Source organism: Trichosurus vulpecula, chromosome 7 (genome assembly GCF_011100635.1).
Source record: "Trichosurus vulpecula isolate mTriVul1 chromosome 7, mTriVul1.pri, whole genome shotgun sequence".
Lineage (NCBI taxonomy): Eukaryota > Metazoa > Chordata > Mammalia > Diprotodontia > Phalangeridae > Trichosurus > Trichosurus vulpecula.
The window spans coordinates 108,153,205-108,167,923 of record NC_050579.1 but is presented as its reverse complement, the minus strand read 5'-3'; the positions used below and the strand labels follow the sequence as shown (position 1 = coordinate 108,167,923).

At 37.4% G+C, this 14,719-nt stretch overlaps 1 protein-coding gene across 1 annotated transcript in view; it reads left to right on the top strand.

The window, feature by feature from the left end:
- The window catches only part of UST (uronyl 2-sulfotransferase), a 381,294-nt gene that overhangs the window by 184,497 nt on the left and 182,078 nt on the right, over nucleotides 1-14,719 (top strand). The gene's annotated exons all lie outside the window — the stretch shown is intronic.

Below are 14,719 nucleotides of genomic sequence, written 5' to 3'. Positions count from 1 at the left end.
TAAGTTGGTCCTTAGAGAGTAGACACAGTCTACCATCTTCACTTCTCCTCTTAGAATTCCCTAGTTCCTTTTCCCTAGAATTCACTCATGTCACAGATCAAATGCTATTCTTCATGAGGATTTTCTTTACCCACTCCCTGCCCGGGCTGCTGGTGCCTTCCTAGACCAAATCACCTTGTGTTTATTTTGCACATACTTACTGTTGTCTGTGCTGTTTCCCTTGAAAGAAGGAATAGGTTTAATCTGCTAAATCTTGAACCCTATATAACCTACAAAAAAAATCCACTGTCACTACCATATTAGTGTGAAGCGTTAGCATAGAAATTTATTGAAGAATATTTCACTTATTTATAAACTCATAATCTATTGTGCTATTTGATCATTTACATATTTTTAAATTTAATTTATTTTCAGTTTTCAACATTTTCTTCCATAAGTTTTTGAAATTTCTCTCCCTCCTTCCCCCCTCCCTCCCCAAGATGGCATACAATCCGATATGGGTTCTACACATATATTCCTATCAAACACATTTTCACATTAGTCATGTTTTATAGAAGAACTATAATGAATGGGAGAAGCCATGAGAAAGGAAACAAAGCAAAACAAAAAAGAGTCTGCTTCACTCTGCATTCTGACTCCATAGCTCTTTCTCTGGATGTGGATGGCATTTTCCATCGTGAGTCCTTTGGAAAAGTTTTAGATCCTTGCATTGGTGAGAAGGGCTAAGTCTCTCAAAATCAGTCCTTGCGCACTGTGACTGTTACTGTGTACAATGTTTTCATCATTCACATATTTTAAAATAAAGTAATTGTTATTTAAGTTTATTCCCAAAAAGACATCTTGATAACAATCGCAATTTAATTTTTTCCAACTCCAAATATATGATCCTACCATATATATGTATATATATATGTGTATATATATATATATATATATATATATATATAAAATATTGAGATTAGCTGCTATTTTGTGTTTGTCTTTTCCATAAAGTGCTTAACTAAAAGTTGGTATCAGCACAGATAGGAATGGGCTTACTATTCCTCAGAAGTTTCTAGATTAATTTCTATAATAATTATGATGCAGGATCATAAAATTTCAAGATAGAGTAGATCTTATACATCATCTGATTCTCCTTCATCATTTTACAGACAAGGAAACTGAAGCCCAGGAGAGGGAAATTCATTAGTTAATGAATAAAAGAGTTGGATTTTGAATCCAAGTCCGCAGATGACAAAGACAATTCCTTGTCCACAATGCCACTCACTGCTGCCTACCTTTGTGCCAGCCTGATCAGTAAAGAACAGTTACATTGTCATTGCACAATAATGATTTATATTTCCACTTGATATATATTCTACTGGTTACTTTATATTTTGAGAATGTTTTGATCTTATTCTAAAAATGTCCTATTCATATTCTAGTTTATTATTTCAACTATGTTATAGAATTTGGCAGTGATACATTTCCTTCTCCTGGAGATCCATCACTTCTCTAGGAATTCAGTTTATTTCATATTGTTTACCAATGAAGTTCATGGGGGCTTGCGGTATTTTGAGAAAGAAATATGTGCTTATAGATCACTGTCATTTCCTGTTCAGAAAATTACCTCTGGCCTTTATTAATTTCTACAGCCTAAGTGATTACTTTGCTGTGGTTACAGTGTTTGATATAAAGATAAATATTTTCTAGATTGTCATTTATCAAGCTTTTTATCATCAGGATTGATTGCAGATGTGTGTATGTTACAATGATTGAATTGGGGAGTTCCTTTTTTCACACATCAAAGAATGCTCATTATTTTAAAGACTATTTACTCCACTGGCTAAACCGACGTGGAAACAACTAACAGACTTATTTGGATCAAGAAAGAGGATAATATCTGGTAGCCTTTTGGCTTCTTGACTGAATTTGTTTAATTTATTTTTGAGATTCTGTCTTATGATTGGCTCATAGAATGTATCTGACTCCAATATAGGAGGTTTATAGTGTTTAACAATATACTAGAGTTGCTTTCATAGGGTTATCGATTTAGCCCTGGAAGATTATCTAGTCCAGCTCCTCCATCATTTCACAGATGAGGCATTGAGATCCAGAGATGGGAAGTGACTCTTCTCTTTGGACCCAGTCTGCCTACCTGTGGTCCCTTCATCAATTCCTTTCTTTCCTTCTAGGCATTGCTGAAATGATCTCTTCCTAATGCTAAATTAATAATGATAAACACTAGCATTTATATAGCACTTTAAGGCTTGCAAAGCACTTTACAAATATCTCATTTTATCTTTACAATTACCTTGGGAGGTAAGTATGATCATTATTATCTCCATTTTACAGATGAGCAGACTGACAAATAGTTAAAAGAATTGCCCAGTATCACATAGTTGGTAAGTGCCTGAGGCAGGATTTGAACTCAGGTCTTCCTAACTCCAGGTCCAACATTCTATCCACTATGCCACCTCATGAGGCAACCCATCTGTCATAGCATATTCTGCCCTTTCTTTACGTGACAGTCCCAAGCTTATATCTTGTCTAAGTATTGTCCTCTGTAACCTAGAACTTAAGCCTGGCCTCTCCCTCTTGGCAACCTACTCTATTTAAATTCAAGTGGTTGAGATGTTCCTGGATGTTTTATATACGCATTTATGTTGATTATATGTTAATCCTTTAACACCTCTATATAAGTTTCCTAAGGGCACAAGCCAAATCTGTTCTCTATGGTGGACTCTGAATGTTTTTTATAATGTGCACCCTATGGAGTCTAATTAAATACTTAGAGACTAATTGAAAATGTTGCAATGAAAGTTTCCATAGTTAGAGGTTGTTTTGTTCTCTTTAAGTGAGATGTATCTCTTCCCTCCCCCAAATTTCTAGGGTCATCTATCATACTGTGGTCAATATAAATAAGGAAAACAAGGAAATTGGATGTTACTAGATCATTTCCTCATTTATCTTTCATTAATTTCCATCTCTAGGTCCAGGCCACAGGTTTCCCACCCCTGATAGGTATTTTTTCCCATTTCCTTGTTAGTAAAAGGCTCTGGGTTCAAATCCCAACGCAGATACTTATTATCTGTGTGATCTTGGGCAAGTCACTTGATTTCACCTGGCCTTTTTCTTCAGTCTTTTTTTTCTCAGTTGTGTCTGACTCTTCATGACCCCATTTGGGGTTTTCTTGGCAAAGATACTGGAGTAGTGCCATTTCCTTCTCCAGCTCATTTTACAGTTGAGGAAACTGAGGCAAACAGGGTTAAATGATTTGCCCAGGGTCACAGCTTGTAAGTGCCTGAGATGAGATTTGAACTCATTCATATGAGTCTTCTGGACTCCAGGCCTGGGGCTCTAGGCACTATGGTGCCACCTAGCTGCCCCCTCTTGGCTTTAGTGTCTTCATTTATCCAGTTGACAAGCATTTGTTAAGTATTTACCATGTGCCAGTCACCATGATAAGGATTTGGGATACAAAGAAAGGCCAAAAATACAAAAAAAACCCAAGGAAACAAACTTGGTCCCTTCCCTCAGTTTGCTGTACAATGAAGAGGTTGAACTAAATTTATTCTGAGGTTACTTCCAGACCTGATTTTCCTATGACAGGGATTAGGAAAATTAAGTCCCTATTCCTATATTTATTTTAATTGCAGCAGATTCTGTCATCTATTCTCCAAGAGGAAATTTAAAAAAAAAAACAAGAAGAAACAAATGTCAGAGTCTGTCGACAGTTTGTTTGACAAGAAATGAAAATAATGAATTATCAAGGGTGGAAGTTCATTTCTAATTTATTTATTTTCCTTTTCCCTTTTGTTTTGACTGGGTCTATGATTCTCTTTTTATAGGAAACTTCCAATAAGGGAGACTTCCTGTATCAATGCAGATCATCACTTTCTCTTCAATTCAGTTTAGTCAGCTGATTGAGGCCCTGAATGGTTAAATGACTTGCCCAGGGCCACTCAGCTCATTTTCAGCAAAAGTAGGATTTGATCTCAGGTCTTCTTTTCCTAGAAGACAGTTTCCCATCCATAATGCTATGCTGCCTCTGAGTTTTACCAGTACATAAAGTGGAATCACTATGTGATGAATAAAATGAATTTTAATGATTGGAATTACTTTGGGAAATGGTTATTTCATTCTGTCATATCTTTTTAAAAAGGCATATTTATCTGGGTATCTGGCATAATAATGAATTGTTTTACTATATAGCTTATCATAGAAAGGGAATATCACTGCACATTCAGTATTTTACAAAGCCTAAGAAGCCTCTGATAATGTTTGGCATTTGTCCCTTGGGGAATTAATAGAACCTGCAGCATCTTCATTGGACCCTGCCATCAGTTGGTCTTTAAAGGGAACATAGAGAATATGAGCTTCATCTGATTGCTTTGTCATTGAGTCAATTAAAAATTACTTATTAGACATCTCACTATGTTCCAAGCACTGTGCTAAGTGCTAGGGATATAAAAATAGAAATGAAACAACACCTGCCCTCAAAGAGCTTGTATTCTATGAAGGCAAACAACACATGCATATATTAATAAATGCAAAATGTATACAAAGTAAGTACTCTGCTAAATTGTAGGGTGAGGCGCTAGTGTCTGAGGGATTGAGAAAGGTCTCATATAGGAAGTGGCCCCTGAGCTGAACTTTGAACAAATCAGTTCTAAAAGTTCAAGGTAAGGAAGAAGTACGTTCAAACACAGGGAACAGTCGCTAACCAAGGCTGGGAGACAGGAGATGGAACATATCTGACAAACAGAGGAGATGAGTTTGGCCAGACCAGAGAGTGGATTAAGGGAAGTACTGCATAATCAATCTGGAATGGTTGCTGCGGTCGGGCCATGATGGGCCTTGAATTCACGGATCACATTAAAGCAGTAAGATTTGCAAGAAACAGGTCCATGCACACCATGCCCCGTGATTTGCCGTGTAGGTTCTGTTTGGAGTTATTTCAGAGCACTAGAGCTCATAGAATTGTTACCTATCTTTGAATCTACTTTCTTCTTACACAAAGGAGAAATTAATCTCATTGTCTATTGCTTTATGAAAACAAAACAAACCTGTTTAGTCCCAAGCCATTTGTACTTTGCTTTCTCATTTAAGATCTTCACTTAATTTCCTTGAGTTAATTTTATATGCATATTTTATAAATGCTTATTTTCTGTTGAAGGGTATGACAACAAAATAAATACTTCACCCTAGGAGCTAAGCAGTATAGTGGATAGAGCACTGGGCCTGGAGCGCAAATCCAGCCTCAGGCTGTACGACCCCGGGCAGTTCACTCAGCTTTTGTTTGCCTCAGTTTCCTCATCTATAAAATGGAGTTAATAGCATCTAACTCTCAGAGTTGTTGTGAGGACTAAATGAAATAATATTTGTAGAGTGCCAAACACAGTAGGTACTTAATAATGGCTTGTTCCCTTCACCTTCCCTAATCTTCTTGTATTATTGGAGCTAGAGACCTTTTTGTCATATTTCTGTTTTTATAATAATTTTTAAACGTTAATTTTCTTTATACCCCAATCATTTCCCATTTTCTTCATTGTATACTTAGATATAGCTGTAATGTACATGTACATATGTATCTGTCTCTTATTTTAGCATATATATACATATATATAGTTTAAAAGATATAGAGCTACTTAAAAAAAGAAATTGACCTTCCAAGATGCTTTGTATATAAATTCCTTAGGGTAATCTTCAGATATTTATTTAGTCACATAAATGCCTCTCAGTCTTTTTTTTTTCTTTTTGCTTACTCACATTGAAATGTGTATGTTTGGCCTTACGTTTACAAAGAATGTTACACAATCAGACTCAGAAAGTTTCTTGCCATACCTAATAGAACTCGAAAAATATAGCAACAGCTTCTCATAAAACATTTAAAAGACAGATCACATTAAATATTAATTTATGCTTATCTTACCTGTTTTTTTTCTCATGGTTGCACCATTATGGAAAGTGCTATAGTCACGAGGCCTCTGGATAGAGCACCTAAATATTCAGATTACTATGGGAGTCCATTTCTTGCTGGAAGAATCAATATGAGCTAACATTGGCATCTGGGAGATGGGAGGCTCCCCTTAGGGCCACAATCCTATTACAGCTAGTCCCCAATTTATGATTGCTCAAATTACAAACAGCCCGTACATGTGAATAGCTGTCCTGGCTGAGACTCACAGATGTCTGCCGCTGACGTCTGAAGAAAGCAAGCATTTAATTTACGATGGTGTCTTTGTATGGAATTCATGATAAAAGTCACTTAAATATATCCTTTCAGAGAAATATAAAATAATTAAGATGGATTATAGTTCAAACAGGAGTCCTGTATCTGAACACTTCCTTTATACTAAGGTCCCTGAAACAAATGAAATTTACATCAGTCCAAATCTTTAGATAATTGCATTAATATCTACCTCTGGCCCTTCTTTCTGTTGCTAAGTTGCTGAGCCTTCTTTCGGGGATAAATTCTTCAGGATTTCTCCTTTAGAACTGTTCCTTAAATAAATTATGTTTACTTTTCTGTGAGCCTCCCTCATAGACTCTAGTTAAGATCCACCTGTAAAAATTAATCTATTAAGTAGAAATCATGGTTATTACTCTCCTTTCTGCTGTACAGCTGGGGTTTTGATGTAGTCAAGAGAATCCCTGCACAAATACTCAGCCTGCAGTTTGGAAAAGCTCTATTGCTCAAGGCATAGTCTGACTTACAAACAAATTTTCTGGAATGCATAATTTGTCAGTTTGCCAATCTTATCTTGAATTCAGTAGAATGTGTCACTCAGTCCCCTTGGGAGCCTGAAAGGTAAATGAGATTAATGAAACTTTTTTTTTAAAATGTGTAAGTAGTCATAGCAATTGAATGAACCCCTGTGCAACCTAGTGTGAACCGAATATTAATACTGCAGCTTTCCACACTTCTTTCCGTCAAAATTACAGTGGATTAATAGAAAATAGCAAATTGGTAGGATAAATATGACAAGTAAAATTTGGAGTTTTAGGGAAAAGATAATCAATAGGAGGGGATGTGAATTGAATTAGTATTTGAAACATGTTAATGTGTTTGGTGGAGTGCCATCTGTTTGGGGTGATAATATTAGGGATTTGGGGGATGATGATATGAAGAAACCAGGGACTTCCAGGGTACATATAGATTCAGAAACTCTTCTGTAAGATAAGCTAAAACATTCTCTCAAGCTGCTCCTTGCTCCAGTCTATCTTCCACACAGCTAATTAACACACAAATTAATTTTTAAATTATAGTTATTTTCCACACAGCTGCCAAATTATTGTTTCCTTTAAAAATTTTTTTATTTATTTCATTTTAAATTTATGGAATAAAACAAGCATTTCCATTACATAGTATAATTTAAAATGATTGCACATAAAACTGCAAATATATTATGTACAATTTGATCTTCCTTAAAAATAATAAATTTAAATTTATTATGTTAATTTCTTTTTTCCTTTTTTGCTTCCCTCCTCCCTGCCTCACCCTAGAGATGGCTACCATTAGACACAAATATAAATATATATTCATACACATGAATGTATATTCATATTTATATATAAATACATTCGTATTTATATGAATACAAAATTATACAAAATTTTTTTCTTAAGCAGAGATCTAACAATATCAGTCCTTAGTAAACACCAGCGGCTCCCTACTGCCTCCAAATATGAAGTCCTTTGGCTTTTAAAAGCCTTTTCCCACTTGATCCCACCTATCTTTCTAGCCTTATTGCACATTACCCCCTTTCTGCACTCTGTAATCCAGCTGAATTGACCTGCTTCATGCCCCTGATGCATACTACCAGAGCACTGAAATTCTCAGGGTTAAGATGAAAGCGGGAAATGGTTCTTCACATGCATCTCTTTGTCTGACATGCCATCTCCCATCTCATTTCCTTTGCAAATGCACTTCCTCCTAATGGAATACTTCTCTTCCTTCAAGAAGCAGCTCAAGGACCCCCAGATTTCTTTATGAACCATTTCCTGACTCCCCATCCCCCAATTACTTGTGTCCTCTCTTCCTGAAGGCCTTGTACTTAACTACCTTGAATTTATTTTGTTGTGTTTGTTCTGTATATACTCACGTATGCACTTGTTGCACTTTATGCTCCCGCATGGAATATGTACTTCTCGGAAGTTGAGCTTTTTTTTTTTTCCAAAAATTTGTATTTGTCTCCCTAGTCAGCATTTAGAATGCCCTTGATAATGGATGGAAAATTGATTGATTGAAAATGTTTTTATTAAAATGGAAGGGGAACAGAACAGGATCTTTAAGCCTAGAACAAAGGAAAGGCTGGTAGAGAATTTCATTGGGAAAGATCCAGGAAATACCAGCTTTGATGAGGGTTCAAGTAATGGGACTATTTTTGAGCTAAGGGAGTAGACTTGGAATGTAGAGGGGGGAAACACTCTCCTCTAGAAATCTAGGGAATTAAGAGAGAAAAATGAATCCCAGCCATAGGGTAATAAAAAGGGGGAAGTTGTGAAAAAATGCAGTTGCCCCAGAGGCTTTACTGACTAGAAATCTGGGAGAGCCTGGAAGACACATTACCCAATATTTAAGTAAAGATACCAAACATGAATAATGCAAGACTATATACTCATAGTTTGACTAATTTGAGTGGAATTGTAGAGGCAGTAGGACATAGTGGAAGGATCATAGGATTTGGAGGCAAGCAAATCTGGATTGAAATCCTAGGATTGCTACTAACTAGCTATGTGTCATTTGGTCAGGCAGACGCTAAACATTTATTAAACACCTACTATGTGCTGGGCACTGCACTAAGCACTGGAGATACAAAGAAAGGTAAAAGACGGTCCCTACTTTCGAGGAGCTCATAGTCTAACATAAATAACTATATACAAACAAGAGATATACAGGACAAACAGGAAATGATCAACACAAGGAAAGGCACTAGAGTTTAGAGGGATTGGGAAGGGCTTCCTATAGAAGGTGAGGTTTTATCTGGGACTTGGAGAAAACCAGAGAAGTCAGGAGACAGTGGAGGACAGACTTGAGAGCATTCCAAATATGGGAGACAGGCAGTGAAGATGGCTGGAGTTGGGAGATGTAGTGTCTTGTTCAAGAAACAGTGAGGAGACCAGTGTCCCTGGATTGCAGAGTAGGTGGGGTGGAATAAAATGCAAGAAAACTGGAAAGGTGTTTGTGTGGGGGAGGGAGCAGGTCAGGGGGTTTTGGACTAGGTTACGAAGGGCTTTGAATGCCAAACGGGGGGATTTTATTTTTGATCCTGGAGGTAATAGCAAATGCCTAGAGTCTATTAAGCAGAGGTTTAACATGGTCAGATTTTCTTAAGTAGGGTGTTAACATGGTCAGATTTTCTCTTTAGAAAGATCACTTTGGCAGCTGAATGGAGAGTGTACTGGATTAAAGAGAGACCTGGGGCAGGCAGACCCACCAGCAAGCTATCACAATAATCCACAATGAGGTGATAAGGGCCTTCGGCAGGATGGTGGCAGTGACAGAGGAGAGAAAGGGGACATACATTAAAGATGTTATGAAGGTAAAGTCAACATGCCTTGGCAGCAAATTGAAGAAAGGGAAGTGAGAAAGAATGAGGAGTTGAGGATGACCCTTAGATTTTGAGTGTGGCTGATTGAGAGGATCATGATGCCCTCCACTGGAGCAGGAAAGTCGGGAGGGGGGAGGGTAAGTCACTTCACATTTCTGGTCCTCAGTAAAACAAGGGGCTTCAATGAGAAGATTTCTCAATACCATTCCAGCCCAAAATTACAACCGTTTTGTTTACAACTTTAGACTCTTATAAAAAAAAATTGATGCATTAGAACAGACTGTGTGTGTTGTAATAGGCAGGGTGTTGAAGGTACTAAAGGAAAAAAGAAAGAAAGGCCATTAATCCTGGGAACACAATTTTTGGCAGAAAATCCATGGCTGCTGCCATCCATGATGGCAGTGAGCAGCTAATGAGAATTGCAATGGCAGGAGCTCAGTTTGGAGAGATTTCTGTCTGGGGAAGGGGTGCTCTGGGAATGGTTGTGTTGTCTCTAGAGCTGTTAACCCAACAGATACTGTTACAGATATGGCATATACCTAACTGAGGGGCGGCATGGTGCTGTATCAATAGTGTTGGACCTGGAATCAGGAAAAGCCTGGATGCCTTATTAGCTGTGCTTAAGCCATTTAATATCTTAGCTTCAATTTTCTCATCTTCAGAATGGGGACGGTAGTTCCTTTGGTACCTCACAGTGTTGTTGTGAGAATAAAATGGTACAATGTGTATAAAGCATTTCTTACATTTTAAGGAAGAATATAAATATCAGATTTTTTTTTAAACCAATGGTAAATTCTTCATTATTTGCAATGTCATTTTTAACTCAGTTCTCAGATGGGTTGTGGCAGTGGTTCAGAGCTTGAGCATCATCACCTCCAACTCTCTTATTTTAATGATGAAGAAATTGAATTCCAGAAAGGTTATGACTTGCATTCATGCCAGGAAAATAACCATAACAAGCAAAGATGCACTGATGTAAAGACTTCAGGTATTTTGAATATAAGCTCCATGAACTACAAGGAACCAAAGAATCTATCAGTATAGTAGTGGAACATAAAATGTTACTATTTTCTGGAATCAGTGCCTCCCTAACATCCAACAAATATAGGAAACCTCATTTTGAGAAAAAGAGAAGGGAAAAAAAGAAGGAAAATTGCCTTACTGATTATAACTAGTTTTAGGATCCCATAGGCATGTGCAAGAGAACAGAGAAAGCTCAGAGAGTATGAAGGATGTAGCTATCCCTGATGTGGTGATATAAAGCCACCATTAACCAGAAAATCAGTATACTTCCTGTGCCTAAGACTTTAAGCCTCTTGTTGCTGAGGCCAATGGACATAACTTTTACATACACAACACGACACAACAAAATACAATATAGTACAAGAAAAGACAGAAACAGAAAGGAAGCCACCCAGATAACCAGAAATGCTGGAGTTTCATTACTCTGTAATGAAAATATCTCATCTGGTTCTTTGGGTCTCTCTCCTTTTCTCAAATACACAATTCTATTGCCACGGTATAATAATGGATCAGCCTGAATAAGAAGTTGGCATTTATATAGCACTTTAAGGTTTGCAAATTGCTTTCCATATTTTATCCCATTTGGTCTCACAACAGCTCTATGAAGCAGGGGCTATTATTATTCCCATTTTACAAACGAGGAATGAGAAAGGTTAAATGACTTGCCCAGGGTCACTCAGCCAGTGTCTGAGACAGCATTTGAATTCATCACTTCCTGACCCCTAGTCGAGCAATCTATCCACTGTGTTACCTAGCTGTATTAACCTCAGGCTTTTCCTCGCCAGGAAGCGAGCCAACTTCAGAGTAGAAAAAAATATGGATACCCTTGTGATCATTATTGCCAATTATCCTTGATAAGTATGGTAACATGTAGAACTTTGTCTCTGTCTCATTTTCTGATATCATAACGGACAGTTTCTGCTTTTTCTAGTGCTTCGTTTTTTTGTTTTTATAGACTCCTGAAAGATTTTGCCTCTTTTCACGTTTCAACCAGAATAAAGGATGTAGCTGGGTGGATTTAGGAAATCATTCATGGGACAGTGGGAAGAGCACTGGCTTTGTAGTCAAGGGATTTGGGTTCAAATTTCATCTCTGATATTTGCTGCCTGCATGGTCTTGGTCAAGTCACTTAACCTCCCTGGGCCTTTCCTTGGTTTGTAAAAATGAAGGGGTTGGACTAGGTAGCCTCTGAGCTTCCTTCTAGCTCTAGATTCTAAGGATCTTTCAGTTTCTTCATCTGTAAAATGGGCATAATGATCATGGATTGTGATAATGATCAACTATGCCTTTATACATTTGCCAGTATCTTTGATGTGCTCCTTGTGACCAAAACTTCAAATACTTGACAGCACAGCCAACAACATGTGACTTTTCCCAAATATACATACGGGCATAAAGGGAACATTATGTGAGATATTGATGGTGATGATTTCACTTACTGAGGAAAACAAAAGAATCTGATATAACCAAGAAATTGGAAAAATTAGTCGACAAGCATTTATTAAGTGCTCACTACCGCCAGTCATGTCAATGAGTTCTGGGGATACAAATAAAGGCAAGAACCATCTTGCAGAAGTCAGGAGCAGGCCAGAATACCACATTTAACTGATGGTCTTTGGAATTTTTATAGCAGTATCCTCCAAAATAAATAACCTATGTGCTTTGTAACCCAGCCAAATGCCATAACTGTACTATCATCACTTACATTTCTGCCTTTCAATCTTATTTCCTTTATGGATTTCAAGATCACAGGGTCAGGAATAGCCAGGCTATTTCTTCAGATTCCAATCTAATTATTCTATACCGTGAGCTTTTTAAGTTAGCAGTGGAAGAACAACTCATTTCTAACATCTATAAGAATGGATGTTACAGCCAATGTCTCCTCCTCTTCTTGTCCTTTTAGCCCTAGTCAGGAAGGCAGGCACATTATTCATCTGTCATCAGTTTTTTTAAAAAATCTAAAAAGATGAAGCTCACAAGGTATAAAAAAGATCTTTCTCAGAGAATCACTGACTCTTTCGTAGAGGTAGAAGAACTTTAGGAAGAATATAGTCAAAATTCTTATCTTTCTTTTTTATTAAACTGCTGAAAACATTGAGAGTCAGAGAGGTTAAGTGAAATCACAAACTAACTATTGGCAGAGCCAGGACAGGAAACCACACACATCTCCCGCATCCCAGTTCTACAGTCTTTTCACTACAACACAGCTGCTTCTTGCGAAACCAGCCAGGCCCCCTGGAGGCAAATACACAGCTTGCTGCTACATTTAGGTGCTGCCCTGCAGCACATTTATCCTCATGTATAGGGATTGTAGTAATCTGCTTTATATGTGTGTGTATATTGCATGTGTGTATGTATACACACATAAAACTGTATATATGTATGTATATGTATATATATAATGTGTATACATGTATCTACATGTACCTATATAATATATATAGCTAGTTTTATATAAAATTCTTCACATTTCCTCATTTTTACCAATTATTTTGACAGAATGTCTCAAACATTTTATTCATCATTCTAAAAAAAAAGTGGCCAATCTTAAAATCTGTAACCAAAAGAAAAAAGTCCTCAACAAAGTTCATTTTTTCCCTGAATCAATCTAAGCTGCTCCACTTCAAATTTTCATATCCCTCAGACTACTTTGATCCAGTTAGGCAGATATAATGGAGAGAACAGGAATGGGGAATGAACCTTTCATTTCATTAGTGCAGGGCACTCAGATGAGGAGACTGCCTCTATCAATGAACATTATCACCTTCTTTTCAGCTTATAGACTTAGAAATTTGCCTCAAGCACTAAGAGAATAAATGACTTATCCAGGGTCACATAGCTAGTATGTGTCTCAGGCAAGACTTGAACTCAGGGGCTCAAGGCCGGCTTTCTAGCTACCGTGACATACCACTTCTCTGCTAAGAGGAACTAGAAGAAAATTGTCATAGTTCTGTAGTTCCAGCTCCTTCCAAGAACTTCCCGGGTATACCTGGCATGACTATTGTCCATCCCAACTCTTCCTGAGAGGTTAAGGTGTTTTTTAGTGCCTTCTATCCATGGTTAGACTGGCTCACTTGTCATTTCTGCTTTCTTTAAAATATTGATGGATTCTTAGGCTTTTGCATACTTTTTCCCTAAATTCTCAATGGGACCATTAAGGTGTTAATTTTTCTCACATGCAGCATTCCAGAGAAGGGGCAACAATAGTTCATAGAGAGCTGTACTTGGGGGTCAAGAAGCCCTGCTTCAAGTTCTATCTTTGACTCATATAGGTTGTATGGCCATGGGCAGGTCATTCCCTCAAGCAACTCTCTAAGAATCTAAGTAACAGATGCATTACTGAAGTGCATTGTTGGAGGGAATCTCCACACCAGTATTTCCCCACATTGATGAAAAATCACAGATCCTGACCTTCCTAACAAAAAAAAGATAAAGGAAGTAAAAATGTGGACCTTATAAACGGTATAAGGATGTTTCATTGTCTTTTTAAAAAAAAAGTTTTCTGCACCACTTTCATCTAGGAATATTATTAATAGACTGTTCTTAAAATTTCATTTTTAGTAGCTCTTAGCTGTTATATAAAATGGATTAATGGCATATGTTTCCACTCACATTGTGATTTATAGTGACAAATGCAGCAAATGTAAGCAGCTGTGGATCAATGTACCTGCAAAGGGGTCAATTGATTCCTAAAGGGAGAATTCACACGTAGGCAGATGAACAGCACAAACCAGCTGTCTCAGATGGACCAACAGCTCCCTCCCTCTGGCCGTGGTTGTTTATCTCTCACTGGATGTTTGCCAAGTACACTATTCCTCCTAGTGTTTCATCTCTTTCTCCAAACATGACTCACCTGATAGAAATACTTCATGTTTTAGCTCTGTGCTAGATTACATATTGCACATTAGAAGCCACATCACCCAATTCTTCCATGGACCCCAGCATGTTCTATCCCAGCACCATGCTTATTAGGATCATCTTCTTGGGTCTTAACATAGTAGATAAGTTGCTAGACTGGGAAACAGGAAGACATGAGTTCAAATCCTTCCATTTCTACTTACTAGTTGTGTGACCATAGACAAATCACTTAAGCTCTTTGAGTCTTAGTTTGCTCAACCATAACATGAGAATAATAATACCTGTTGTATTTCTTAAGGAAT